Below are 27,500 nucleotides of genomic sequence, written 5' to 3'. Positions count from 1 at the left end.
CGTATTTTTTCGAACATAGGGACGCATATAATTAAACAGATTTCACTTAATCGTTCAAATAACCTTCATTCCTGACAGACTTTTTATTTTTGCTGTAAGTTTTTTGCATGAGAAGTTAGAGAGAGAGAGAGAGAGTCGTGTCTTTTATAACACATCTTAGAGCGCAGTAGCCTAGCCTGTCCAGAATCCCAGTATCTGTAGCGATGAAATCTTGAACACAAATTAGCTGACGGATGAGACTTTATCCTTACTCTCGCTTACCTTAGTTTGGTGGAGCCAAGTCGTATTTTAGAGTATTCTAGGTGGAATAACATAAAATGGGCTCTAAGCTGGCTTGGTGACGTCATCTGGTACCCCAATATTTGTAGTCATGAAATCTTTAACACAATTTTATCTTACTGATGAATTTTATCCTTAATCTCACTTACCTTATTTCGGTGGAGCCAAGTCGTTTTTATAGTATCCTGGGTGGAATAAGATAAAATGGGCTCTAAGCTGGCTTGGTGACGTCATCTGGTAACCAACGCCGGTGTTGCGTTGCTAGTGAATATTTTGCCGTAAATTTCAAATACCGGTAAATTTTAGGACTCAGCCCATATCAACAACATCAAAGATGATATCAGAATCAGACTGTTTTATTGGGCTTTCATGAAAAAGGATCTATGTTCGTCACGCAGAAGAAAGAGATTTTAATTAAATTTCCCCCGATCAAGCTTTGCATCAATTCTCTCTGAAGCAACCACAGGAGCTCAATTGTCATTTTGCCGACCTAAGCACTTTGATTAAATTTTCATTCCGCAGGATAAACATTCTCACTTTTCAAAGCTTCTCTCGACTTTATGACATCAAGTTCTCGTCTGGCTCTCTCTCTCTCTCTCTCTCTTTTTCTCTCTCTCAATCTCTCTCAGCGGGTCTCTCTCATCTGAAGCTTTTTGGCATTAATATCGTTGGTTTGGATCTACTCTGAATACATATCTGTAAATGGTTTTTCTATATATATATATCGTTGGTTTGGATCTATATGAATACATATATATAAATGGTTTATATATATATATATATATATATATGTGTGTGTGTGTACATATATAAATATATATAATATATATACATATATATATATATATATATATATATATATATAAAACATAGGTAGATCATTTTAGTAGAGAAAAACTTTCTGTATAATCTGTCCCTTATGTTCAAGGTGCGGTTTCATTTGATAAACGGATGAAAATCATAAGCACAAAATTAAAGCACAAAAACAGTGAAAAATACTGAGAGAGAGAGAGAGAGAGAGAGAGAGAGAGAGAGAGAGAGAGAGAGAGAGAGAGAGAGAGACACTCTATCTGCCGAGATGTTTCCTCTGCTAAGAAGTGTCCTGTATCCACCAAGATATGTAAAGTTTTGCGGTCATGAATGATGTTTACACTTCTCTATCACATTTTTTTTTTTATTAAATATAACGTATTTCCTGATTTCATCTGTAACCTTGCTTCTCTGAGACACCTCATTTAGAATTACTTATCTGTCCCATTTTCTTTCCGTATTGCACTCCTAGCACAATCTATTTTCATTTGCTAAATTCCTCGTTTCACCAGTTCAGCATTTAGTCTGTTCCATTGAAAATGGGAATTGAACAGGTTCCCGAAAGCTTTCTGTAGAGAACTATATTTTAATATAAGTACCCGTATATACAATGGATTTCTTTCTCCATTTCAAGACATAGGCTACTACGAGTACTTTTTAATGTACTACTTTTATTCTTCCTTCTGTTACAACTGTACTCCCGAACACTTCCCACTATTACTTCCTATATATGTTAATCCACACAGGCAATTCATAATTCTTTCTCATTAAAGGAACTTGTCTTGTTAATTTTTCCGGCCACATTGCTTTTCTCTTCCTCTGAAACTACCCTCTATTTACTTTGAATGACTTCAATTCAACCCCTTCTGCTATTTTTTTTTTTTTTTTTTTTTTTTTGCATTAAAGGCACTGTTCTTGTTAATTTTCCTGGCCACATTGGTTTTCCTCTTCATCTAAAACTATCCTGTGTTTACTTTGAACGACTTCAATTCAACCCCTTCTACTATTTTTTTTTTTCCTTATGCACACCAAACTACCCTTCCATCTTCCCTTCGTTATTTCCTATTTCACAAGTTTACCCAAGATACTCATCTTTGAAAGCCAAGTTCTCACTTTCTCTTACAATTGGATAATTAAACAAACTCATTGCCACATGAGCCTCTTTTGCATTTAGTTTACCTAGCGCAACCAACCTTCCATGTTCCCAAAACCAGGTTATACAAAAAAATTCTCTCTCTCTCTCTCTCACAACTACTTTCTCTTCGTTATCATATGCACTAATTATCGCTTCGTACTCCCCGTTCTCTGCCAGTTTCTACCAAAAAAATCTTAAAAGTAACACATTTGTACTCATTCACGCACATAAAAGTCTTGTATTTGTTTTACAATTCACATTTTGCATTCAATGAAATATTTATAGAAATTCTTTTTCTTTCCAGATTTGTGGTGCGGAGAAATTTAACACAGGAAACCTGAGCCCAACAAAGGTAAGATAAAAGCATTGCATAATTCTCTCTTTTTCTCTGTATGTTTATTTTTTCAATTATGGGGTCTTTGACAAAGGCATTTTATATTTATCGAGGAGTAACACGATGGTACTGATTCCATCTGTAATTATCAGTAGAATTTTATCTAATAATAATAATAATAATGATAATAATAACCAGTGTTGTTATAATTCACAAATGTTCAAGCTTATTTATTCTATGTTTTTTAGCATATTTGGTATGAGTAGGCTACAGTGTTTCCCATGTTTAGCCATAAGGCTTTCAGGTAGACCTTCCGTATTTGTACTTTTCAGGTTAAGGTATATAAAAAAAATCTCTCTCTCTCTCTCTCTCTCTCTCTCTCTCTCTCTCTCTCTCTCTCTCTCTCTCACGTTCGCGCGCACGTTTTAATACTAGATAATTCATACAGGTTACCGGCTAATCTAGTCTGTCAGGTTGCGTGACGTCATTCAACACCAGCTTGTTGATTGGCCCATAGATACCCATAATTGGCAGCCATTAGCTTCCGGGTGAAACCCTTTGTCCGGTTAAAGGGTGAAAATAGGGAAGAATTAAAGGACAGAATAAACGCCATAGAAGGGGAAACACCAAGGGATAACAAAGAGGTTCTGTGAGACAGTGTGGACAGAAAGTGAATCCTTGTTATGTATGTAGGGGAAATACTAATATGTATACAGTAGGCCAACAAAAATGAATTCTCTTATTATAATGTAATGTATATATATGTATATATTATATATATAGTATATATTATATATATATATATATATATATATATATATATATATATATATATATATATATATATATATATATATATATATATATATATATATAAGTCCTTCGTAAAAGAAGGCATCGTGCTTACCCCATATAGAAAATGGGAAAAAGCACGTTAAAACGAAGATATATATATATATATATATATATATATATATATATATATATATATATATATATATATATATATATATATATATATATACATGTATATATATATACATATATACAGTATATATATATATATATATATGCATATATATACATATATATATATATATATATATATATATATATATATATATATATATATATATATATTTATTTATAGGGTAGGTGAGTTAAGGCCGGTCAATATTTCCCAATCAAAATGCATTCTGCTAATTATGGGGAGTATCCGTTCTCTTTGCTATTTGCGGCGACTGACTCATACCTAAATGCTATATTTAGCTCTTCTGTACTGTGGCCTTCATTCCAGTGGGTTGTCTAGAGGTACATTTCCGCTCACTTTTTCCTTTTAAAGTTTCTATTATTATTAATTGGACAGTGTTACTGGAAGCGCCCATAAGAGGGGTCACTGTTGCTCAGTGAATTTTCTGACTAATGCCGTTAACTTTTATCGTCTTGATTCGGTACATGATTTGCGTTTTCGAATTATATCTCCATCGTTAGTCTTATGGCGTTGTATATGCACCAGCCGCTAAGGACCCTTTTTTTTTTTTTTTTTTTTTTTTTTTGTCGCACAAGACGTGCAGTCTCTATCGTGTTGGCCTTTTCACTACAGGATTTTAAGGTCACTCTTCATGATGCCTGAATTATTTTCTTGTGAATAAGCATCTTGTGAGCATTATTATCGCTGCATATCTTGTTAAGTGCATTATTGTTTGTTTGTTCACATCTTTCATATTTCTTTTATATTCTGAAAAATACCTTTTGCTGTTTTAATGCTTTATGGCTACACTGAATGAAACGCCGTCCCTGCAACCCAACAAAAAAGAAGTGTGAGGTCGTGCTTTTAAATTCAGAGGCCTAAAGGGAAATTTCCTTGAAATTTCTAGTTTGGTTTTCGAACAGGATCTGATTTTTTACTTGGAATTCTTACATTTAAAGAAATAACTGTGCAGGACAGTTTTGCAGTCCCGGGATGTTAGATTAATAGTGAATGTGACTCCCATGACGTTTCATACAGAAGAATTTTAGGAGAGATAAATATCTATTTGGAGTATACCTCAAAGCAGTTGGTCAAATAACCGTATTTGCTGGCACCTACTGAAAAACATGTATCAAAGTTACCTTTTGTTATATATTATGATACGAGCTTGATAGTGTGCGCTACGCTGCTCTGGAACCCGGTGCTGCCGTCATGTCTCCCCTACCCTCCCAATCCCTTACCTACCCCGCCCCCACCTGGGACGGACAAACAAGTTTGCAGGAGGAGGGTGGATGTGTCATGTCTCTCCTACCCTCCCGATCCCTACCCACCCCACCCCCACCCAGGGCAGACAAACAGGTTTGCAGGAGGAGGGTGGATGTGTCATGTCGCCCCTACCCCTTCCGATCCCCTGCCTACCCCGCCCCCACCTGGTGCGGACAAACAGGTTTGAAGGAGTAGGGCGGATGTGTCATGTCTCTCCTACCATCCCGACCCCCTACCTCCCCCCCCAGGGCGGACAAACTAGAAAGATCCACTCGGATTTTATTATTGTAGAAGATAGATTATGGCTTCATTACAAGGCAAAAAGGTATAGGCTAAGTCATTTGGTTCTTTGGTTCTAACAGATGTATCATCTATTCACAACTTGAACAATTTCCACCACAAAAAGAGCTTGCAAACATTGAGGCAAATCAGTTTTGGTATGCCACATTATATAAACAAGCACTCGTAGCTGGACTACCAAAATTTTGCTTTGAGTTCCGTCAAAGCTTATAATGTTGAATGTGGAAGCGTTGAAAATCTAAATTCAAACTGCCGGAAATTATGCTGCCTGAACTTCTTGGATGGAAACTTTTTTTTTTTTAGTTAATTTACCTAGAGGTCGTTATGGTAATCATAATAATAAGGACTGATCGGAGTCAAGTCTATCTTATTATTGTTTTCTGAAAAGAAAACTATTGTGCCGGCTTTGTCTGCCCATCCGCACTTTTTTCTGTCCACATTTTTCTGTCCGCCCTCTGATCTTAAAAGCTACTGAGGCTAGAGGACTGCAAATTGGTATGTTGAGCATCCACCCTCCAATCATCAGACATACCTTATTGCAGCCCTCTAGCCCTAGTAGTTTTTATCTTATTTAAGGTTAAAGTTAGCGATAATCGTGCATCTGGCAACGATATAGACCAGGCCACCACCAGGCCGTGGTTAAAGTTTCGTGGGCCGCGGCTCATACAGCATTACACCGAGACGACCGAAAGATAGATCTGTTTTCGGTGTCCTTACTTATACGCTGTACAGAAACCTCGACTGTGCTGAAGAAACTTCGGCGCATTTTTTTACTTGTTCATATCTTTTGATGTGCTGTTTCAGATTCTTAATATACCTGCTCATAATGGTTTAATATTCCTCATTGACCTCGATTAGTTTCCAGTAAGAACTGACAGTGCTAGATCGCTATTTTGTCCAGTTTCCACATTTTTGTATTTTATCTTCAGCCACTAGGAGACTATTTACAAAAACAAGAAAAACTTTTATTTATTATTTCTGAAGACAATGAGTTTGATATTTTATAAAGGGATATTTATAAATCAAAATATAACAATAGGCTCATTTGATTTCTGGCTATTGAAATTTGACGCAATTACATGTGATCGGTTTTATGTGAAGCAGATAAATAGAAATAGCAAAGAGACAGATATAGGTGATATAGGTGGATGTTATCTTCTATTAATATTTTTGTTCATAGTAGTAACAGTATTAGTATTAGTATTTGATGGTAGGTGCAGTAGTAGTACTGGTATTGACTAACCTTCATCCAATAATTATCGACTGTTAATTTTTGTTTGTTCTCAATATCGAATAAAAGTCAACTCTGTTTTGTCTGCTCTTTGGCGTTTTGTGAAACCGAAGTCAAAAGGTCGCGAATGGCGAATATGCAGGACTCCGAGATATTTTCATTTGGAAGCGAACCAATGGCTGAACGGAGAGAAGAGAGAGAGACAGACAGACAGACAGAGAGAGAGAGAGAGAGCAGTCAGTCAGTCAGTCACAAAAGGGGGATTTTACATGAAAGCTGCAGTGCTGGGAGTTCAATGAGGACCGGGAAAAAATCGTTTGTCAAAAGTCTATTTGGTATTAGGGACAGACTCGGTTGGAAATCTCTCTCTCTCTCTCTCTCTCTCTCTCTCTCTCTCTCTCTCTCTCTCTGAACGGTTTGACATTAGTCTGTGATTGATTGAGTTCCTAGGTCCAATTTCCCCACCCCCCTTCTCTCTCTCTCTCTCTCTCTCTCTCTCTCTCTCTCTCTCTCTCTCTCTCTCTCTCTCTCTCTGAGTTTTAGGTTGGGAGTGGGGGTGGGGGGGTAGGTCATCAGATTTTCGGAGTTCCTCTGCAGTTATTGAATTCCGATGGTGGGTTTCCAATTCACGACGGAATTTTTTTTTTATCATCATATTCTTTCATCAGATGTCATTGATATGATTATCTGTACAGTTACACATACATTATATAAAATATATATATACAGTATGTATATATATGTGTGTGTGTATGTATATACTATATATATGTATGTATATATATATATATATATATATATATATATATATATATATATATATACACAATATTAGCATGTATGTAAGTATGTATGTGTGTATGTATATATACTGTAAACTTGTAATGTACCTGTCACTGAAAGGCCTTGAATCCGAAACGAAGGTCAAATGAAGAAACCCCAGTGACTGGGTGCGGAGAATCGAACTCGCTAACAGTGGGCTGGGGACGTTAAGCTAAGGTGATCTGCTTTCTATTTAAACCACAAATAGCCTGTTATTACTGAGTTTACTCAACCAGGGGAATAATTTAGGGTTGGTACGTGGAATGTCTTGACTGGATTCATCCAGCGCTTTTGATAAGTGAATTAAGTCACTATCTCCCTTGCACCAACCCTAAAAGTCAAGGGTTCTAATCCAGGCGGGGATAGGTGCACTTATCGTATATAGTTGACCTTGAGTTTAAGGCAATTATGAGGTATAGTTGATTTGAGATTAAGAAACTGGTTGTGGCTTAATAATTGAGGGTATAAAAATGCCTTGTGCAGAATTATTGACAAGGAGTCTCAGAATGTAGAACGTGACACAAGATGCAAACTGAAGGAAAGTGACCTTTACTTGAGGAGTCTGAGAATGTAGAATGTGATATAAAATCCAAACTGAGGGAAAGGGAAATCGCCTTTAGTTAAGGAGTCTCAGAATGTAGAACGTGACATAAAATGAGAACTGAGACGAGGAAAGTGAAATCACTTTTACTTTAGGAGTCTCAGAATGTAGAGCGTGATATAAAATGCAAACAGGGAAGTGCAATCACCTTTACTCTACTAAGGAGTCTCAGAATGTAGAGCGTGATATAAAATGCAACTGAGACGAGGAAAGTGGAATCACCTTTACAGTTGGAGTCTCAGAATGTAGAACGTGATATAAAATTCGAACTGAAATGAGGAAATTGAAAAATCTTCCATCTTTACTTTAGGTCTTTCTGAAAACTGTGCTTGTAGGTGTGTTTGCACTTGGTGACCAAAGGAAGGGAATAGGTATGTGGTGGTTAGGCCACTGTTGTGGTGGAAACCAGTGCTAAAATGGCAAGGGCTAGACTCATGTTCCTCCTCGAGGCCACTACCATCAGGCCTTGTCCTTCTCCTGCTTAGCCCTGATTTTAGGATGAAGTTATTATTCCAGTGTCTCTTCACTCCATGAATGTCAAACGGTAACCCATTCAAGTACTAGCATGATTCAACATTGCTTTTGACTAGGGAAACAGAAAAAGTAAAAATTTAATAACTTTTCGATTGGAGGCCAACAAGGAAAGCCAGGTGTTATTGACTTGCTTTACTGGAGGGCAGGGCTTGGGGCGTGGGGTCAGTGTCTCCATCCCAAAATCATGGCTAAGAAGCTAAAGAGGCATTAATTTCTATTGTAACTCGTCACCGGTTAAAAAAAAGGGGGGGGTTATCTCTCTCTCTCTCTCTCTCTCTCTCTCTCTCTCTCTCTCTCTCTCTCCAGGTGGAAATTATTTACAAAGTGTACTTCCCTCCATTAGCTCACCCCGTAAATTCCGTTGGGTAGTTGGGGCGTTCAACTTCCTGTCCTTTCAGTTACGTTCTGCAAAATTGATTGGAGTACCTGCGCCATTATTCGAAGCTTGATTTTCTCTGGAACCCGTATTTAGTTACCTTGTGACGAGTGGTGTACCAGTATCCAGTGTAGTATCCAGTGTTCACAAGCCTTGGGTTGTGCCGTAGCCTTCCACGGTTTTAGGTTTTTTTAGTTACATAGCTGGATGTACGTCTATAAACTCTTCCTTTTGCATTATTTATTTTTTTATTAAGCTTTTCCTTACGTAATTTTTTTTATTTTTTTATTACGTATATAGATGTAGTCAGTGTTTTGGTTTTTGATTGTATGTATTTTAAAATACTGCTTTTATGTTCAAAATATTTATTAATTTTACTTCTCTTTTTTGTGTAAATGTGAAAACACTGTTTCATGGATGTATGCTAACTTACGTTTCATAGAAATATATTCACATTACTTTATAACTACTTTCCTAATGCTGTTATCATAAACTTATATGATGTTCATTTTTAAATACTGAAATTTTGTGGAGTCTTATTTCGTCTTTGGTTCTGCAACGGATCTGTACTATCTAATATATAGTACTATATGAATCATCTGTCTACAAATCTAGACCGATGCTTTAGTTGCGCGAAAGAATTCAGAAGGTATGACTATGGAACTTATCCACGCAGCACAGAAATAGATTAAAGCATTTATACAAAGTCTTGTCTTGTCGTCACATTTATCATTTCTACGTATTGTAATAAGCATAGTGACTTAATTTTTTCGAAAAGCTATCCTTAAACCCCGAAAGGAAATGCGTGAAATTCTCCTTCCCGTGTGGGATTCGAGCCCACTTTCTTAGCCGTATATTTGTCTGAATGTTTGTCTTCATGCTCTTGCACTAATGCCTTAAATTCACAGCAACCAAAATTAATAATATAGGCAGTTCTGAAGAATTACACTTACATCACATGCATTTACTTTATAAAGACCTGTAACCAACAAGTTCTAAGGTCAATTAGGAATCGTGTTACACTATGATAGTATTTTGTAGAGATTGCGTTCTCTTCAGGTGCCTTTTGGAGCTCATTCAAAGAATACCTTGGTAGGAATTTTTAAGTGAAATGTGAACTTGGGTTTCAGCGTTTGTGGTAAGTAGTGTAACGCGAGTCACTTGACAATAATGGCTTGGCATTATTAGATATCATTATTAGTCTGACCGTAGCGTTGAAAAGGAGGGTAGTGTAAAAGAGGATTGAGACCACCAGCGCTTACTTTTTAGTACTAAATGGTGACTTAGTCCAGAACTTGGCGATGAAGTTAGAATGTGCAGTTCATCATCACTAGACTATCGTTACACACAAAATTAAATATATGGATACACAATGATTTATTATAATTTTCAATTGGTTGTGGAAGCTGGGGCGGGGGCGGAGCTCCCCCTATTGGCTGGGAGCGGTATGACTCATCTGGGAGAGTCTGGCTGACCGACGTAGTCAATGATTTGGCTGGCGCCAGATCCCGGGAGTTTTGGTCACAGGGCGAGCTACCTAAAGTAGCGGGCGGCTGAATTGCTATCCCAGGGGAGCGCCTTGCCGTTCTCCTGACGGTGGAAGGGAGAAGGGTCTGCTGGGTTACGTTTAGCGACTGTTTCCATCTGAGGATGGCAAGGGCCTCCTTGTGGTAATTCAAATTTCTGTTCCTCTCCTTTATCTCTGTAAATATATTTACAACTGACCAGGATTTGCTTCTTTCTGTAACTGAATCGATTAGAAGAAAAATGTCCGGAAATGAAAGATTCAGAAGAATAAAGGGGAGGAAGAGGATGTTAAGATCAGTTGCTGTAAGTGTATTCTTCTCGGATCTTTCCTAGATAGTGACCCCCAAGGATTTTAACCCGGTATATATCCACCTTTGCGGCGTGTTTAGTACAAACCCGTTCGGGATGATCGTAAAAACATAACCGGTAAATATCACAAAATTGCTTGATTCTTAGTGGTTAGTTATGATCGCGGTGCTTGGACGAAGGCAGAATGTATGCCTTTTAGATGTCTGATGTCTTTTAAGCCAATATTCTAATGTTCATAAAAGTAGTGTCTTTTGTATACATATATGTGTATATGTATATAAATTTATAATAAATCATAGTGTATCCATATATTTAATTTTTTGTGTAACGATAGTCTAGTGGTGATGAACTGCACATTCTAACTTCATGTATGTATGTATATATATATATATATATATATATATATATATATATATATATATATATATATATATATATATATATATATATATATATATATATTCATGTGTATATATATGTGTGTACATATATATGTATTATATATAATATATATAGATATATAGGTATATAAATAGGTATATAAATATATATATATATATATATATTTATATATATATATATATATATATATATACATATTTATATATATTTTTTTATTCGTGTGTGCATGGTTATATAAAGTGCGATAGAGAGATTAAAGCTTTTACTTGACCTGACATTTAGAATGTGAAATAATGAGTTAACCATTGACTGCCCAAGTAAAAATCCTGGCGAGAAAAAAAAAATACTTCACAACATAAAAGAAGTTATTTTGATAAAGCAACTTTCACTAAACTCTTTTCTTTTTCTACCCTGGCTTGAAAGGATTTCATGGTAATTTGGATATTTCCCTCTCCTATTACGCTTTTGGAAGATCGAATAATAAAATAAAAAAAGAAAACTCGTTTGTTTTACCTTTAATTAGTTTATTGATTGAGTTCATTGTTCGAGTTTTTTTTCTTTCTTTTTTTTTTTGATGGCTCGGGGTCCTCTTTCGATGACGTCATAGATGACCTTTCGGCGCCCATGATTCAGGATTCCCAATTGTTGTGTAGATTTCGAAATGCTGTCCTCAGGGACTAGCGAAGGATGATTGATGACGGAAGCAATAAAACTATTTTTTCTCGCATTATATTTTAGTCAGAATAACTGAATCACGACAATATGGAACGTGATAAATTTTACATAAATAAAGGCAATACCACGAAGGAAAGTGAAACAACCGAGTGGTGCGAGGCCTTTCGACTTACTGTCCTTTACTTTTATTTAGTAAGAACAGAAATTAAATTTTTTTAAACCTTCGGGAAAAAATGAATATGGAAAATATTTCTAATGTTTACGAAGAATATTCATATGTAAAGCCTCCCATTTGTACTTTCAGCGAATCAAGTCATTGGTACAAAAGACAAGCAAAGCGCTAAAACGATTCTTTCTCTCATATTTTAGTAAGAAAAAAAATTAAAAACCTTCAGAAAAAAATGAAAAGGGAAAATATTTCTAAAGTTTATGAAGAATACTTGTGTGTAAAGCCTCACATTTGTTCTCAGTTTTTAATAAAAGCAGTTTTCAGCAATCTAGGTCATTGATAAAAGAAATGGGAAAAGGAAGATATTTCTAAAGTTTATAAAGAATATTTGTGTGTAAAGCCTCACATTCGTTCTGGGTTTTTAATAAAGGCAGTTTTCAGCAATGCAAGACATTGACACAAGCAATTAAAATAGAAAATAAAAGTAGCAGTGAATGGAGATTAGGCAGTAGAATGCCGATGTTACGAAACTCCTGAAGAGGTAACCTCATGTCCGTACCTATGCTTTGTGAGGACCTGTACTTTGTCATGACCTCGACTAGATTGTCTGGGAGGTTACGGTATTTCCTTTCCCCTATCTTTTTTTGAGCAGAATTATGACTTTGTAAAAATAAAATCAACGCTGCGACTATATATTATATATATATTATATATATATATATATATATATATATATATATATATATATATATATATATATATATATATATATATATATATATATATATATATATTTGCATGTACTATTCTTAGAAAATATATGGGAAAGTCAACAGACTATTATTATTGATTTATATAAACATAAATTATATACATAATAAATATATGTACTGTATATATATATATATATATATATATTACATTATATATTTTATATATATAAACCAAAAATAATCGTCTGTGTTGACTTTCTTATATATTTTCTATGTACAGTACACAGCCACTCAACTTCTAGAAGAGGATGCCTTCAGAGATAAACATTACAAACTTCACACACAGCGAGGTTAATTACCACTTACCGAGAGTTTATGAAGTGGATGCTGTTTTCAGGACCAGCTGGAATTCCTAGCTGACTGGTTTGAGAAGTTGATCTTTTTCTTCCTATGATATAATGGTTTTTATGTTTTTATGAATTATTTTTAGCATTTGAATTTATTTATATATATATATTTTAATTGTCTATATATATTTTTATATATTTATATATATATATTAAATGTATTAATACGTATTTTAGTTCAGTAGTTTAGACAAACGTATAAATAGTGTTTTTATGTGCCCTTAATCTAATCTTCATATTATACAGCTGGATTACAGTAAAAGACATTCTGTAGGTATATGTATATATATATATATATATATATATATATATATATATATATATATATATATATATATAGGTAGGTAGGTCATGTCCGTCTTTATAGTGATTTTTAAATTGTTATTTTACTTCGTATTATTTTTATAAGGTTTTAATTTATGTTTTTGTAAAAATTACAGCCTTGAAGATGCAATGAGATATTGCGAAACTCCATCGGCAAAATAAACTGTTGTTTTCATATACGTGCAGCCTTTTTCTGGATGCCCCATTGATAGTTACTATGAAGCTTACAGCTATATGACCTGTCTATATATATATATATATATATATATATATATATATATATATATATATATATATATATATATATATATATATATATATATATTTATAACAAATATTTAAATATTTTTAAATGTCCGCATCGTGTGACCTTTTAATTATTTTGCCTCCGCCAACACTAAAAGAGAAATTAAGCTTTGACCGAATATTCTCTTGATCGTGTTGACTTTTTCCTCTTTCTTGCATTTTCCGATCGATGACAGCGGCGAAAGTAAATAAACGAAACACGGTTCAAATTTCACTGCTTTCGTCGGGGAAGAACGAAGGTTGAATCTGGCTTTTCTCCCCTGCTTAATATAATAGAGAAGAGAGAATGAGATTTCATTCTCGTTTTGGGAATGAGACGGAAGAGTTTATTTGGGTAAAGTGAGAAACAAAAGAGGCGGGAAATGCTCACTTTCCACGCTGTTGGCAGAGAGAAAGAAAGGTCTAAAAGCAGCGGCGCAAAAAGAACTGCCTTGCAACTCTTAAAAAAGAGAGGAGAAAACGCTCATTGTCTCCTAAATCTTAATGGTCATTGCAGAGAGAGAGAGAGAGAGAGAGAGAGAGAGAGAGAGAGAGAGAGAATGGCAGCAATATGGATCTTTCGTTGTTAGCTGAAGGTGGATCAAGAGAATCTCTATCTCTGTATAATATATATATATATATATATATATATATATATATATATATATATATATATATATATATATATATATATATACATACACAGTATTTATATGTGTATGTATTATATATTACATACACGTATTGTAAACACCCTCAACTTGTAATAATAAACATATTAAACTTAGGACTTATGATCATGCGTATCTTACATAATTGTGGTATGTGAATATCGAGAGTTTCAATATTCTCAACATTATTTTTTTATGAGAAGAATACGTAATATTTACATATTTTTTCTGCAAGTATTCGCTCTACTGTACATACTTCACATGTATCGTCAAAGATAACCTTTGACCTAATTATTACTTTCAGAGTCATTACTGAGGATTTTTCACGGCTTTGGGGACACGTAATGATAATTATCATATTTCTGTGTGTCATTGTCATTTTTTGCGATGGTAATAATTAGTGTCATGATTAAACTGACTTCACAGTATAATGTAATTTTGCAGAGATTCTCCTCGGGACTTTGATACAATGAGCACTTAGAAAAGGAATCGAAACCGAAGTTTCAAACATTATTAAGAGTGTAGGGTACCTTCAAGTGCTTTGTTAATTATATGATTACTCTAAGATAATTTCGCAAAAAAATTCCTTAATCGATATAATCGGCTTTTAAAAAAGGAATAGGCACTGAATTTATAACAATTATCAAGAGAATAGGTACCTTCAAATGCTTTGTTAATTGTATAATTACTCTAAGATAATTTCGCAAAAAAATTTCCTTAATACTTCGATATAATCAGCTTTTAAAAAAGGAATAGGCACTGAATTTGTAAAAATTATCAAGAGAATTAAGGTACCTTCAAATGCTTTGTTAACTGTACAATTACTTTAAAATAATTTCACGGAGAGAGACTTTCCGTAATATTCTTTCATATAACGAGCATTTAAAAACAGAATAGGCACTGAGGTTATAAGAATTATAGAGAGAATATGGTTGATTTTGCAATTGCTTGAAAATAATTCCACAGAGACTTTCCTTAATACTTCGATATAAATGTTTGAAAACGGAATAGGCACTCGAGTTTTAAGAATTTAAACTTGAAATAACAATAAAGAGAATAAGGCATTTTAAATGTTCTGCTAATTGTAATGTACTCGGAGGATTACGGTCGAAAGGCCTAGGAAACAACACATGAAGCTATTATAGGGAATAATCGTAACGTTTATACCCGACGGATATCTGTCGCCGACGCGCGATTGATCTCTCCCCGGCGAGAGAAAACACAACAGGTAAATTCTATTTCAGTTTGTATTACCTGTTTGTCTTCTGACGCCATGTATTTTCTCGCTGTGGAGCGAGCAGTCCCCGGCGAGTCTGGACCTTTGTCACGTGGCAAATAAATAGAGAGGTTTATATATATATATATATATATATATATATATATATATATATATATATATATATATATATATATAAGCAAACCAGACATGTAGACAAATAAATAACCCTCCTGCAAGTGCGGGCACAAGGCGAGTTTTCGCCGCAGATGTTGATCGACAGTATGCGACTACAGAGAGACCTAGTGACGAACAGACGAGAGAGAGAGAGAGAGACGTACACAAGAGAGATTTTTAAGTGCCAGGCCACATCAGTGACAAGCCGCAGAGAAGAACCGCAGGTAGAAGAGAGTAGCAGCCAAGCTAACCACATCGAACACGCGTCCAGTCACAAGCAAAAGATCTTTTGTTTTTTTTCAAGTATTTTATCATTCATTTCCATAAGAAATGTGCCGGTCCATTGGCCAGTGTCCTGATGTTGTTTCTGAAGATGGAGTCTCGTTGACTTACTGTTCACCTGGAAATGGAGATCGTTCTCTCTCTCTCTCTCTCTCTCTCTCTCTCTCTCTCTCTTTTCTCTTTCTCTCTCTTTCTCTCTCTTTTTCTTTTTAGCTGTTTGCCTTCGTTGCGAGTTTTGTTGTTTCTTTGATGTTGTACCTGGTGTTATTCTTTGCTGTTGTAATACTTCAGTTTTTTATCTGTTTCGTGTTTTTCTCCCCACCCCCCCATCTCTCCCCACTGTATATAGGTGTATACATACATACACAAACACACACACACACACAGATCTGGTCAGATGATAGCGCCCTTGCATTTCAATTGAGAGACCTAGGAACGACCCCGGTGTAAGTAAAAAATTTAAACACGTACACACACACACACACACACACACACACACACACACATATATATATATATATATATATATATATATATATATATATATATATATATATATTATTGCATTGTTATGCAATTGAGAGACCTAGGTACGATCCCGGTGTGAGTCAGGAATTTACACACACACATGTATATGTATATATATATATATATATATATATATATATATATATATATATATATTTTAATCATTGCATAGTTATTAATAAAAGAATGGATGCGCAGGTCAATATAAACCTGTTCGATCAATAGGACTAGCGTTCCTTTAACTAGAATTTGTATTGTCCTAGTATCTAGATACTCCATTTAGTTGTATATATCCAGACCTTTAACACAAAAGTGTTTGTGTTTCAAATTTGTTTTCCGTTTGATCTTTTGACTGCGCTTTCATGCGACCGTGAAAGGAGCTTTATTGATTTTTGCGTGTTTTTCTCGCCGTGGAAACGTTATCTTTTCACTTTCATATTGTCTATTTATTCTGGCTTTCATAACGGGAATTGAAAACATTCGCCTCGTTTGCAAAGTAACCGTTGCTCAGTTTCGGCTTTGCGCCTGTGTACGTGTAGGCGATGTGTGTATGTGTGTCTGTGCTTGTGTTCTTGCGTTTCATAACTCATTCTCTTGGATGTTTTTTGGACACTTTATGCTCCTCCCCCACTCCTCTTTTCTGTGTGCTACCGTCCTCCTTTCTTTGTGCTATCAGAAACCGGGGTATTACACTCGCAAGGCTTCCTATAGCTAAAGGGATGAATGGTGTTAAAACCACACACTTGGGATCCTTTGTTCTAACATTGATGGTGCATTTCTCTGTTGTGTGGAGGTCATTAGCGCTGCCTGATTTTTATCTTTCGGGACAGAGTTGCTGGATGTGGTCCGTTATTACCTATATTTTCCAGGTATTTTAATCATAATTCGAAGTTTTGGACCTACCTCGGAAGATATCTTTGCTTTCGTCTAATTATAATTCAATATTTTAGACCCATATCGAAAGATATTTGCTTAGTCGAATTATAATTCAATATTTTAGACCGAGATCGAAAGGTATCTTGCTTAGTCTAATTATGATTCAGTATTTTAAACCAAGATCGAAAGATATCTAGCTTGGTCTAATTATTATTCAATATTTTAGACCGATATTGAAAGATATCTTGGTAGGCCTAATTATCATTCAGTATTTTAGACCGATATCCAAAGATATCTTGCTTGGTGTAATTAGCATTCAGTATTTTAGACCAATATCGAACGATACCTTGCTTAGGCCATCATTCTCCCCGCTTTATTCCAATAGAGAACTCTCGGATTTAATACTAGGCCTAGAGCCTAGAGCCTAGACCTAGAGTTAGTTCTTGCTAGTCATGGTGTTGATTGTCAGCATTCGCAGTCTCTCGGAATAAAATGGTGTCCCTTGTGCACATATTCTTTACTTCCGTTACTGTAAAATAGTGTTGTAGATGGTAACTCTAGCAAGCTTACGGAAAATAAGAAATACGATTTTAATGCGGGCGTTTACTTTAGTTTTCTTACTTTTTCACTATTTTGTGTATTTATTTATATATTTATTTTCGTATATATATAATAAACATTTATTTTTGTAGCTCTAGACGGCTCTTGTTTTGCATATTGATATTATATTCAAGGGGAGTTTGAGTAAAATTTGATTAATATATATATATATATATAAATATATATATATATATATATATATATATATATATATATATATGTATATATATATGTATATATATTCATATATATATAATGTTGTGTGTTCGGTTCCATACAAGAATTATATCAGGTCCAAAGTCTATCTGAGACTAGGCTTATTAAAGGACTTGGTTCAGTTATGACGAGTAAAATTGTTGTTTTGAAGAACATAAAACATAATACCACTGCTCTTGCGGTTTAAGAAGCGTTTTAATCCAAAACATTATCCCGTCAATAAGAGTGTTAATCATAATTCTGAGAACAGTTTTGATAAACAGTTTGTGCAAGATCTTGACAACCGCGCTGGTTAATTGCGAAAGCTATATCACACATCTGCTGCGTCACGTCGCCCGCAACAAAAAGAAAGTCGAGCAGAACACGCCTCTTGTGGTGTCGGAACCTACAGACTATCTTTTTTTTTTTTCTTGTCTTTTTTTTCTTTTTTTTTTTTAGACTTTTAACGCTGCCCTTTCTGCTTTCAAGCTGCTTTCTGAAGCTCAAAGATACTAATTTGGTATTTTTAGCGGTTTCGTTTTCTACTTTTGGTAAAGGAAAAAAAAATGTTTTATGACGTTTTAGCAACTCTCTAGACCTAAGTGTTCATTGTTCTGTCAAAATTTTTAACCATCAGTACAGGAGAACTTCGACGAGGTAATCCTTACCCCATTCATAAGATATTCAAAATACTCTCTCTCTCTCTCTCTCTCTCTCTCTCTCTCTCTCTCTTTCATACCAGGAATGTCTTTGGCTCTGCGGTATAGGTAGCATTGATCCATAAGACTTTGCGTTTTGATCAGTGAGGAAGCACAAGCTCAGTTCAGTTGTGCAGTTAGGTTATTGATTAGGAAAGTTAGTGTCTGCATTCTGTATCAGTATTACAATATATATATATATATATATATATATATATATATATATATATATATATATATATATATATATATATATATATATACATACATACATACACATACATGCATACATACTGTACATACACACTCATATATATATATATATATATATATATATATATATATATATATATATATATATATATATATATATATATATATATTCAAACATAGGTTCATGGTTATGTTATCTTTGTGCTTGCTTTTATATTGCATATTTTGTTTTACTCCAAGCACTTTTCACTTAACATCCTGATCACCAGTGTGTCTTCCACAGGGGGGCAAGATTGTCATTGGAAACCCGATGACCTTATGTATTGAACCCCTGAGAATCTTCTGCCGCCCCCACCCCCTCCCCCGATGATATATGAAGACATTTAACAAAACCTGGCTCGATGTTTCATTGTCTCAACTTTCTGCTTGCTTATTTACTTGTATTTAAACCATCTGTTTTCTGTTTTACTTACTGTTTTTTTCCTCTTCTCTTTCCTTGTTACACAACACAATATTGCCCTTCTAGATTTCTTGTACCCTTCGTAAGGATTCTGTCCTGTGTCCTATTCATGTATTTTGTCGAAAATTCAGCTTCTACACCTGTTTTTAGTTTTATGAAAAGAAAACTGTTGTGCCGGCTTTGTCTGTCCGTCCGCACTTTTTTCTGTCCGCACCGCACTTTTTCTGTCCGCCCTCAGATCTCAAAAACTACTGAGGCTAGAGAGCTGCAAATTGGTATGTTGATCATCCACCTTCCAGTTATTAAACACACCAAACTGCAGCCCTCTAGCCTCAGTAGTTTTTGTTTTGTATAAGGTTAAAGTTAGCCATAATCGTGCTTCTGACAAAGGTAAAGGATTTACCCCCACCGGGCCGTGGTTAAAGTTTCATGGGCCTCGGCTCATACAGCATTATACTGAGACCACCGAAAGATATATCTGTTTTCGGTGGCCTTGATGACACGCTGTACAGTAAACTCGATTGCGGAGAAGAAACTTTGGTGCATTTTTTACTTGTTCTTTGTTGTCATCTGATAGTCCTGATAATCATACCCAAATGCAAAAGGTTGGCAGTCGAATAAATTTCAGTGCCCTAAAAACACAGGTTTTATCCATTTTACTTACGCTTTCACATCTAGCTCAGTAGTTCTGTTTGATAACTATGCAGTCGATTCTCTATCAGAATGTGGGGTGTTACCTCAGAGTTGTTTTGGAAATTGAACGTGATTCAGATGTAGAACCGCGTCTCGAATTCTTGGTGTGTTGTCAGTGTCATTAAACCTTTTCCTTGGTGTGTTGTCAGTGTCATCAAGCCTTTTCTTTATCCCGTTTGCAGAGCCTTCCGTTGGTTTTATATTGATCTCAGTTTTGGGTTACTCATCCTTTAAATCTAATCAACAATTTTACAAATGCTTACCAATATAAATTGTATCCCCATACATAACTTTTCTATTTGCCTTGTGGGTGCTGTTTTATGGCCTCTGTTTTGCACCTTTTTCCTTCTGTTGTTATATATCTCAAAGTCCTCTGACTTGGCTTTTACCAGAATATTGTTTCACGTAAGTGGGGGTTAGGCTCTAAACTTTTATTTTTCTCCATTCAGAATTAGGGTATGAAAGGCCAGTGGATGGATAGTTATACAGAATAATATATATATATATATATATATATATATATATATATATATATATATATATATATATATATATATGAGAATTGTCATAATTATATACATATATATATATATATTATATGTGTGTGTGTAGAAAGAGGTAGACAGACAGAGCTGTATTGCAGTTTCTCTAACCCTGATGCAGGGCTTGCATGCCCATGAACACACGTATCATATATTTGTTACTTTAATCGCTCCCTCACCCCTGAGTTTCGGCTATTGATCAGTGGGTTTTTATCATCACGAAATTGGCAGCTATATTGATATATATCGTCGACGGAATATCATTTATTTTACCAATGCCATTCCTGGCCTTCTTTGATTAAAGGTACAAAAAATAATGATTTTATCGAAGTCACGGAAGCAGTTAAATTTTCCAGTGAGTAGATTTTACAATTCTTGATGCATGGAGTCGCTGCGCGGGTGATATCGGCTTCCCTTTTTTCGAACTCTGTGAATCAAAAGGTTTGCTATTGACCTTTTGCTTTTCAGGGCTCGGACTCACTTTCTTTTGTACACAGGTCCATTAATGTATTCTGTTGGTTAATGATTATTTATAATTTGCTTTGAAATGTAAAGTAACTGGCCGTTAAAATCCTCTGCGAGTTGCCTTCCATTCACAGAAATGCTAATCCAAAAGATCCTCTTAATATTGATGACATGAAAATGGAAACTAATATTAAACTAATGCGATGCTTTCCAAGAACATTTTCCTCCCACGGGGTTTTTGAACTTGATCAGCGAAAGGTAACGGGTGCCAATACCGGCTTGTGTACTGGAAACAGAAAATGTTTTATCGAACAATCTCCTTTTGGGTGCTGACAAGCGAACGAGGTGTGTTTGATTGTTGTACTTAGCGGGTTTTGCCTCCAGGTAACCGATTAGGGTTGGAAAACAAGCCTGAGTCTGAAGAGGGACTGGTTGGTTGGTTTAGATTAAGCCGGTTTTGTGCCAACACAGGTCTTTCCCCAAAGTGCGGTAAGGCTCTGAGGGGGTCAAGAAGTCTGTTGTGGACCTCTGGACTTGACCAATAACAACGACAAAGAATGGACTTTCAGAGTCATTAAGTGAGAATTCCTACGTCATCAGCCCTATCGTAAATGTAGCTGCGATTTAAGGAAGAAAAAACAAAAGACTGGGCAAATGCTAGAACCATTATTAGATTATATCGAAGTTCAGCAAAAAAAAAAAAAAAGAAAGAAAGAATGCAGGTAGCTACAGAAATTAGTGGAAGCACCAATAAAAGTTCAAGGTGAACGATCTCGCGTGTTCACTCACTTGACTGCAGTATCGACGCGATTGTTAGGCGCATTCCCAAGACTGCAAATTGTCAGGCATTTGGAACATTAAGCTCTATTGATTTGGCACGAGTTTGCAGCCGAAGCCGCTTGCCTTGTCATACAGTTACAGTAGTAATTTTCTGTCGCCCTTTCTTTCTCGAGTTGACGCTCAACACTGAATCATGTCTTAAGTGGGTATGGTTTATTATTATTAATAAAATAATTTAATCAGACCACTGAGCTGATTAACAGCTCTCCTAGGGCTGGCCGGATATGGTGTAACTTGATGCCCGAAATGCACGTGTCCATTGTTGTTAGTTTCTTCTTGAAAATAAGTTTTTTTTTCTTAAGGTCTTCAAGTTGCTTCTCGAATTTAACGAGGCAATTATGTCTAAGCAAAATTTCCATCTTGAAATGGATTATCTTTAGTCCTAAAAAATAAATGAAAAGATATATAATTTATTGTCACTGTTACATTGTCCTATTAAAAAGTCTTATGCAGTCCGATTTATTGTTGGTGCTCTTTATTCAGTACATATTTGTGTACTGCTTCCTGTCTGAAGAAGTAATACTAAATACTAATTACTATTTATTTATTTTTATTTATTTATTTTTATTTATTTTTTTGCAAACATTCTGGATAACCTTGATTTTCTGCGACATACGTCTTCCATTTTACAGTTATGGTTGAAGAGAAAGATTAAAACCCCCGTCAATTGTTCTGTTCCCCATTTTTAATCCCTGGGATTTATAATTATCTTAATCCTTGGATCCAGCCACAGGGACAGGTGTTCTACACCTGCTCCTCAGGATCAGGACATCAAACATTTATATATTGGCCCCGCTTGTCTATTACATAAAACTAGAACCAATAAGAATTTGTTGCATTTTCAACTCTATTTTCTCCACTAATTTCCTTAGATCATGACAATGACACCAGCCAGCGAGTGTGAAGGTTTTATTATAGTGTCCTGGCAACCTGCCGTTAAGAAATCAGATGCATTATTAGGTTGCCAGAGCACGGTGAGGCCCTCAGGGTCGTTGGCCGCGCCTGTAATATATACATGAATATAGCTTGATTTAATATCCTGGCAAGTTTTGTAAAAGCAGAGGCTGACTGGACGCGGTGTTGACCGCTAAGTTGTCAGGGCACGATGGGGCCTTGAGATGGGAATAGCGAGGACATGTTTTCATGCAGCTCACGTTCAAAGGAAGCAAGAAAATGAAAGAAGGTTAGGAAATGAAAGAAAGACCGGGTCCTAAACTCGAAGGAAGGAATGCAGCATTCCAAAGCCTGGCAAAATAGGGAAGGAAACTGGCGCCGATCCGTTCGGCCAGGGTTTTTTTTTTTTTTTTTTTTTTTTTATACTGATTATTGAGGTCTTGAATGATTTCGTGCGCAGTCCCGAGTCATCATGGTGGTCATTGCTCGTCATTAAAGTAGCTGTACTTGCTCGAGGTGTGTTGTCAAGCGCTACTGACTCCATTTCTTAGACTTTTGCGTCCGTATTGGTTTTCCATCACTGGAATTCGAATTCATACCAGTAACGGTCGTAATGATTAAGGGTTTTTTTTTAGGGGGGGCGCGTGTTTGGGCGATTGGTGGGTCGGGGAATATTGAGTATGGTGGAGACACCTTTGTAAGTAAGATGTGGACAATACTGGCCTCGAATTTTTTTTTTTTTTTTGTCTCAGAGTTTTTAATCTTTTCACAGTATTTCGCCAACAGTATTAAAGGTCAACATCATTTTAATTCGTTCATCATCGCACTGAATGATCTATTTGGTCCTAGTGCTTGTCGTGAAGCCTGAACCTGGTATTTTAATCTAATCCTTCGGGCCAGCCCTATGAGAGCCGAAAGTCAGCTCAGTGGTCTGGTTAAACTACTTTAATAATAATGATATAGGGTAAAGAGAGAGAGAGAGAGAGAGAGAGAGAGAGAGAGAGAGAGAGAGAGAGAGAGAGAGAGAGAGAGAAGGAATAACAAATTTCTATAGAATTCCAAAGCAGAGCAAGTATCTGCCATAACCATCAGTGGACTTTTGATTTGTTCCACCTTTTCATCTTCTTCGAGAGAGAGAGAGAGAGAGAGAGAGAGAGAGAGAGAGAGAGAGAGAGAGAGAGAGAGAGAGAGAGAGAGACTTGCCCCTATCAAGAGACGGAAAAGCTATTGGAGCGGGTAATTTTGTTTACCTGTGGCAGGATGAGGTTTCCTGGTCAAACATCCTATCTTCATCCCTGTCTGACGGAGTGAGATGGATTGATTACCAATATTGAAAGAAAATGCCGAACTCGGTAAACAGTCATGAATTAGGGTGGATTAGAATCGTATGTCCTTCTTTTATGTCGCTTTGCATAAGAAATTATATATATATATATATATATATATATATATATATATATATATATATATATATATATATATATATATATATATATAATATATATACTGTATATATATATATATATATACATATACATATACTGTATATATACAGATATATATATAGGCCTATATATTATATATACACATATATTTATATATATAAATATATATATATATATATATATATATATATATATATATATATATATATATATATATACATTGAAAATGTTGATGTTTTCCACTATATATTTCCTGCACTTAATATATATATTACTTTGTTCCAGAAAAGATGTTTTCGTTCTTTGTTGGAAGAGTTCTGATGGAAGAGAGAGAGAGAGAGAGAGAGAGAGAGAACTTGCTCAGTGCATTACGCCACAATGTGGAAGTTATTCACTCTTATCTACTTTATCCGTCACGATATATTAGTACATGAAGAATGAATTTTCTGAAGAATTATTCCTCAATTTCCTACAAATGATGGTCTACAGATTCCAAAGAACATAGGACATGAATACTTAAATGTTTCTCAAATGCTTCCTTAATTTTATTTCCACTTGTCTTTGTGCCTCTATTTTATAATGATGAAAAAGGTGTACTCTTTGATTACTAAGGAGTACACCTTCATTTACAGTACTTAAAAAAAAAAAAAGAGGAATAAAGACTAAACTCTAGACTCAAGACGGACATCGACATACTGCTACCTGACAATGAGCCGTCTTAGTCTAAGCCTCTAAGGTCTCAGTGACTCTCCCCCTGCTCCTCATATCTTAGTCTCAGTCGAGCTTTGCAGAACCTAACGGATTCTACCGCTCAAGGGCTCCAGCGGTTCATGGGAGATTCTGTGGTGGTAGAGGCAACTTACAGAACACTACAGTCGAGAAATGCATTTTTTGTTTCTCATTTTACCTGTATTTGTATGGGGTTGGGAGGAAGAGGCTCTATTCCCTATACTGTTTTTCCTATTTCTTTTGTAACTTCTTTCAAATGAACACCATATTGGAGAAACAAATCCACAGTTATGTATGGGGGCATATATTTGAAAGTAAATCTCTACAGAGAGCTTTTGGGAATCTTTTCGATTAAAACGGGAAATCGAACAGATTCCCGAAAGCTCTCCGTAGAGATTTGTTTTTTGAATATATGTACCCATAAATGACTGTGGATTTGTTTCCCCATTTCAAGACTCGTGCTACAGAGTATTTTTTAAACTTTTGGATTCACGTCTGAACACCTTATTCTTTGGAAGCTTGAATATCAAGTCAGTGGCCCCTTTTGGTGGGTTTGTTCCATATGAATAGGGTTCACCTTCCGATTAGTAATAATAATAATAATAATAATAGTAATAATAATAATAATAAAATATTCATTGTTATTTACGGTAAAAAAAAAAGAAGTTACAGTAGTAAGCGCTGAGCCTGATATAAAAACAAATTCGTTGAAACACGTTGCAAAAACGCTGTGGTATTTGGAAAATCAATGTTAGCATTTGAAGTGTTTGTGTGCGCAACTCACTGTTTTGATTGCAAAACTGCAACTATGATACGGAGTGTTATTGAACTGGAATAGAAAACGCGAGAATTAAGTCGAGTATTCTGTTCGATATAATCTGCCAGTATTTATAAAGCTAAATTTTAAATGTTTTAAATGGAATGGTATTGAGAGCTTCGCCTACATTTTCATTGTTTTATCCATCTTTTTTTTTTTTTTTTTTTTTTTAATAAAGAATCATAACTGTAGAATTCCACCGAATTGAATTGAATTGAATACAGAATTTAGGCCAAAGGCCAAGCACTGGGGCCTATGAGGTCATTCAGTGCTGAAATGGAAATTGACAGTAAAAGGTTTGAAAGGTGTAACAGGAGGAAAATGTCGCAGTTGCACTATGAATCAATTGTTAGGAGAGGGTGGACAGTAAGATGGAAGAAAGAGAGTATGAAAGGAGGTACAGTAAAAGGAACGTAAGGGGTTGCAGCTAGGAGCCAAGGGGACGCTGCAAAGAACCTTAAGTAATGCCTACAGTGCACCGCATGACGTGCACTGACGGCACTACTCCCTCGACAGGGTAGAATTTCACCGAGGATAGCAACATATGAAAAATTGGTTAATACCTCTGTGCATTGTATAAAAATATAACAAGCCCCAAACATTATTCGTTTTTGAGACTAGAGAACACATTCGTCAGCGGAATGACGTACGTTCATTCCTGCAAACCTTCAATGGCTGGTGGCTGTGGCAACATCATTCTGTTTTTACAACAAACCCATGTCGATCGTTATGCACTGACATCTCACAGTATTACCCCCATTTAAATGATTCATACGTGGGAGAATAATATCAGCTTTAGCACGCAGGCTGAAATAATCAGTATACCAGGCGTTGAACACGTTACACCTACACCAAGTATTGTTTAATGTGATCAGTCTCAGAAACTTGCCTCGAGAAATGCGAGCTGGTTGGCTGGTGATGCAAGTGTGATGTTACCAGCGTACGTGCTGCTTAGGTGGCCAGATGACAACTAGACCTATAAGTTTAATCTGGGTTAGGTGTGGATTGCTTTTAGACTAAATCGTGCATGCTGCTTTGTGCTTGATCTGTACTATTGTAAATAGCAAAGTCACAGAATGGGCAATTCCCTGGACCTTGGTCAGTAATTTTTACTGTACTATCTAGGATTTGAAATATGCTCGTACTCAAGTCCATGCAGAGAAAGAAAACCACCTTTTGCGTTGTTTTGTCTTCTGGCTTTATTTGCGAGGGACAGATCTCATGACGGATTCAATGATTTAAAAAGCTGTCAGAAATAGTTACTGAGATTGACGGTACAAATGACAGATGTGCCCGTAGAGATGAACACTTTACAATGTGATGTAATATCAGTGGCTGTAGCGTACTAAATATCTGTGCATGAAATTCAAGTAGACTTGTATTAAACAAGACAGAAAAAGGTAATGAATACGTGGTTTGTTGATTAGAAAACGTTAATGAATACGTGGTTTGTTGATTGGTTTAGATATAGGTGGCTTTGTGCCAGCACAGGTCAAGGTCCATAGGTGGTCCATTAAAGTAGTAAGGTTTGTAAGGGAGCTGGACTACGGACAGTACAGACGATTGACGAGAGTCTTGATATTTTTCAACTTCAAAAACATTTTCTTTTGCTGTTGATTTGATTACTTGAGCATATCCGGTTACAACTCGAATAATTGGATGACACTATACGCAGGTTGTGTTTAAATAC

The 27,500-nt window shown here is 35.6% G+C and overlaps 1 protein-coding gene across 5 annotated transcripts in view; it reads left to right on the top strand.

Annotated features, from left to right (window-relative positions):
* Positions 1–27,500, top strand: part of LOC136854043 (protein FAM43A) — a 351,269-nt gene that overhangs the window by 222,586 nt on the left and 101,183 nt on the right. For 4 of the 5 annotated variants that reach the window (XM_067130105.1, XM_067130108.1, XM_067130107.1 and 1 more), the window contains one exon: positions 2,529–2,576. The exons of the other annotated variant lie outside the window; for it this stretch is intronic. The gene's annotated coding sequence lies outside the window, so the exon portion shown is untranslated. The remainder of the gene's footprint in view (positions 1–2,528; positions 2,577–27,500) is intronic. 5 annotated transcript variants of the gene reach the window in all.

This window comes from Macrobrachium rosenbergii, chromosome 28 (assembly GCF_040412425.1).
Source record: "Macrobrachium rosenbergii isolate ZJJX-2024 chromosome 28, ASM4041242v1, whole genome shotgun sequence".
Classification (NCBI taxonomy): Eukaryota; Metazoa; Arthropoda; class Malacostraca; order Decapoda; family Palaemonidae; genus Macrobrachium; species Macrobrachium rosenbergii.
The sequence above is the reverse complement of the archived record's forward strand: the minus strand, read 5'-3'. Positions and strand labels throughout refer to the sequence as shown.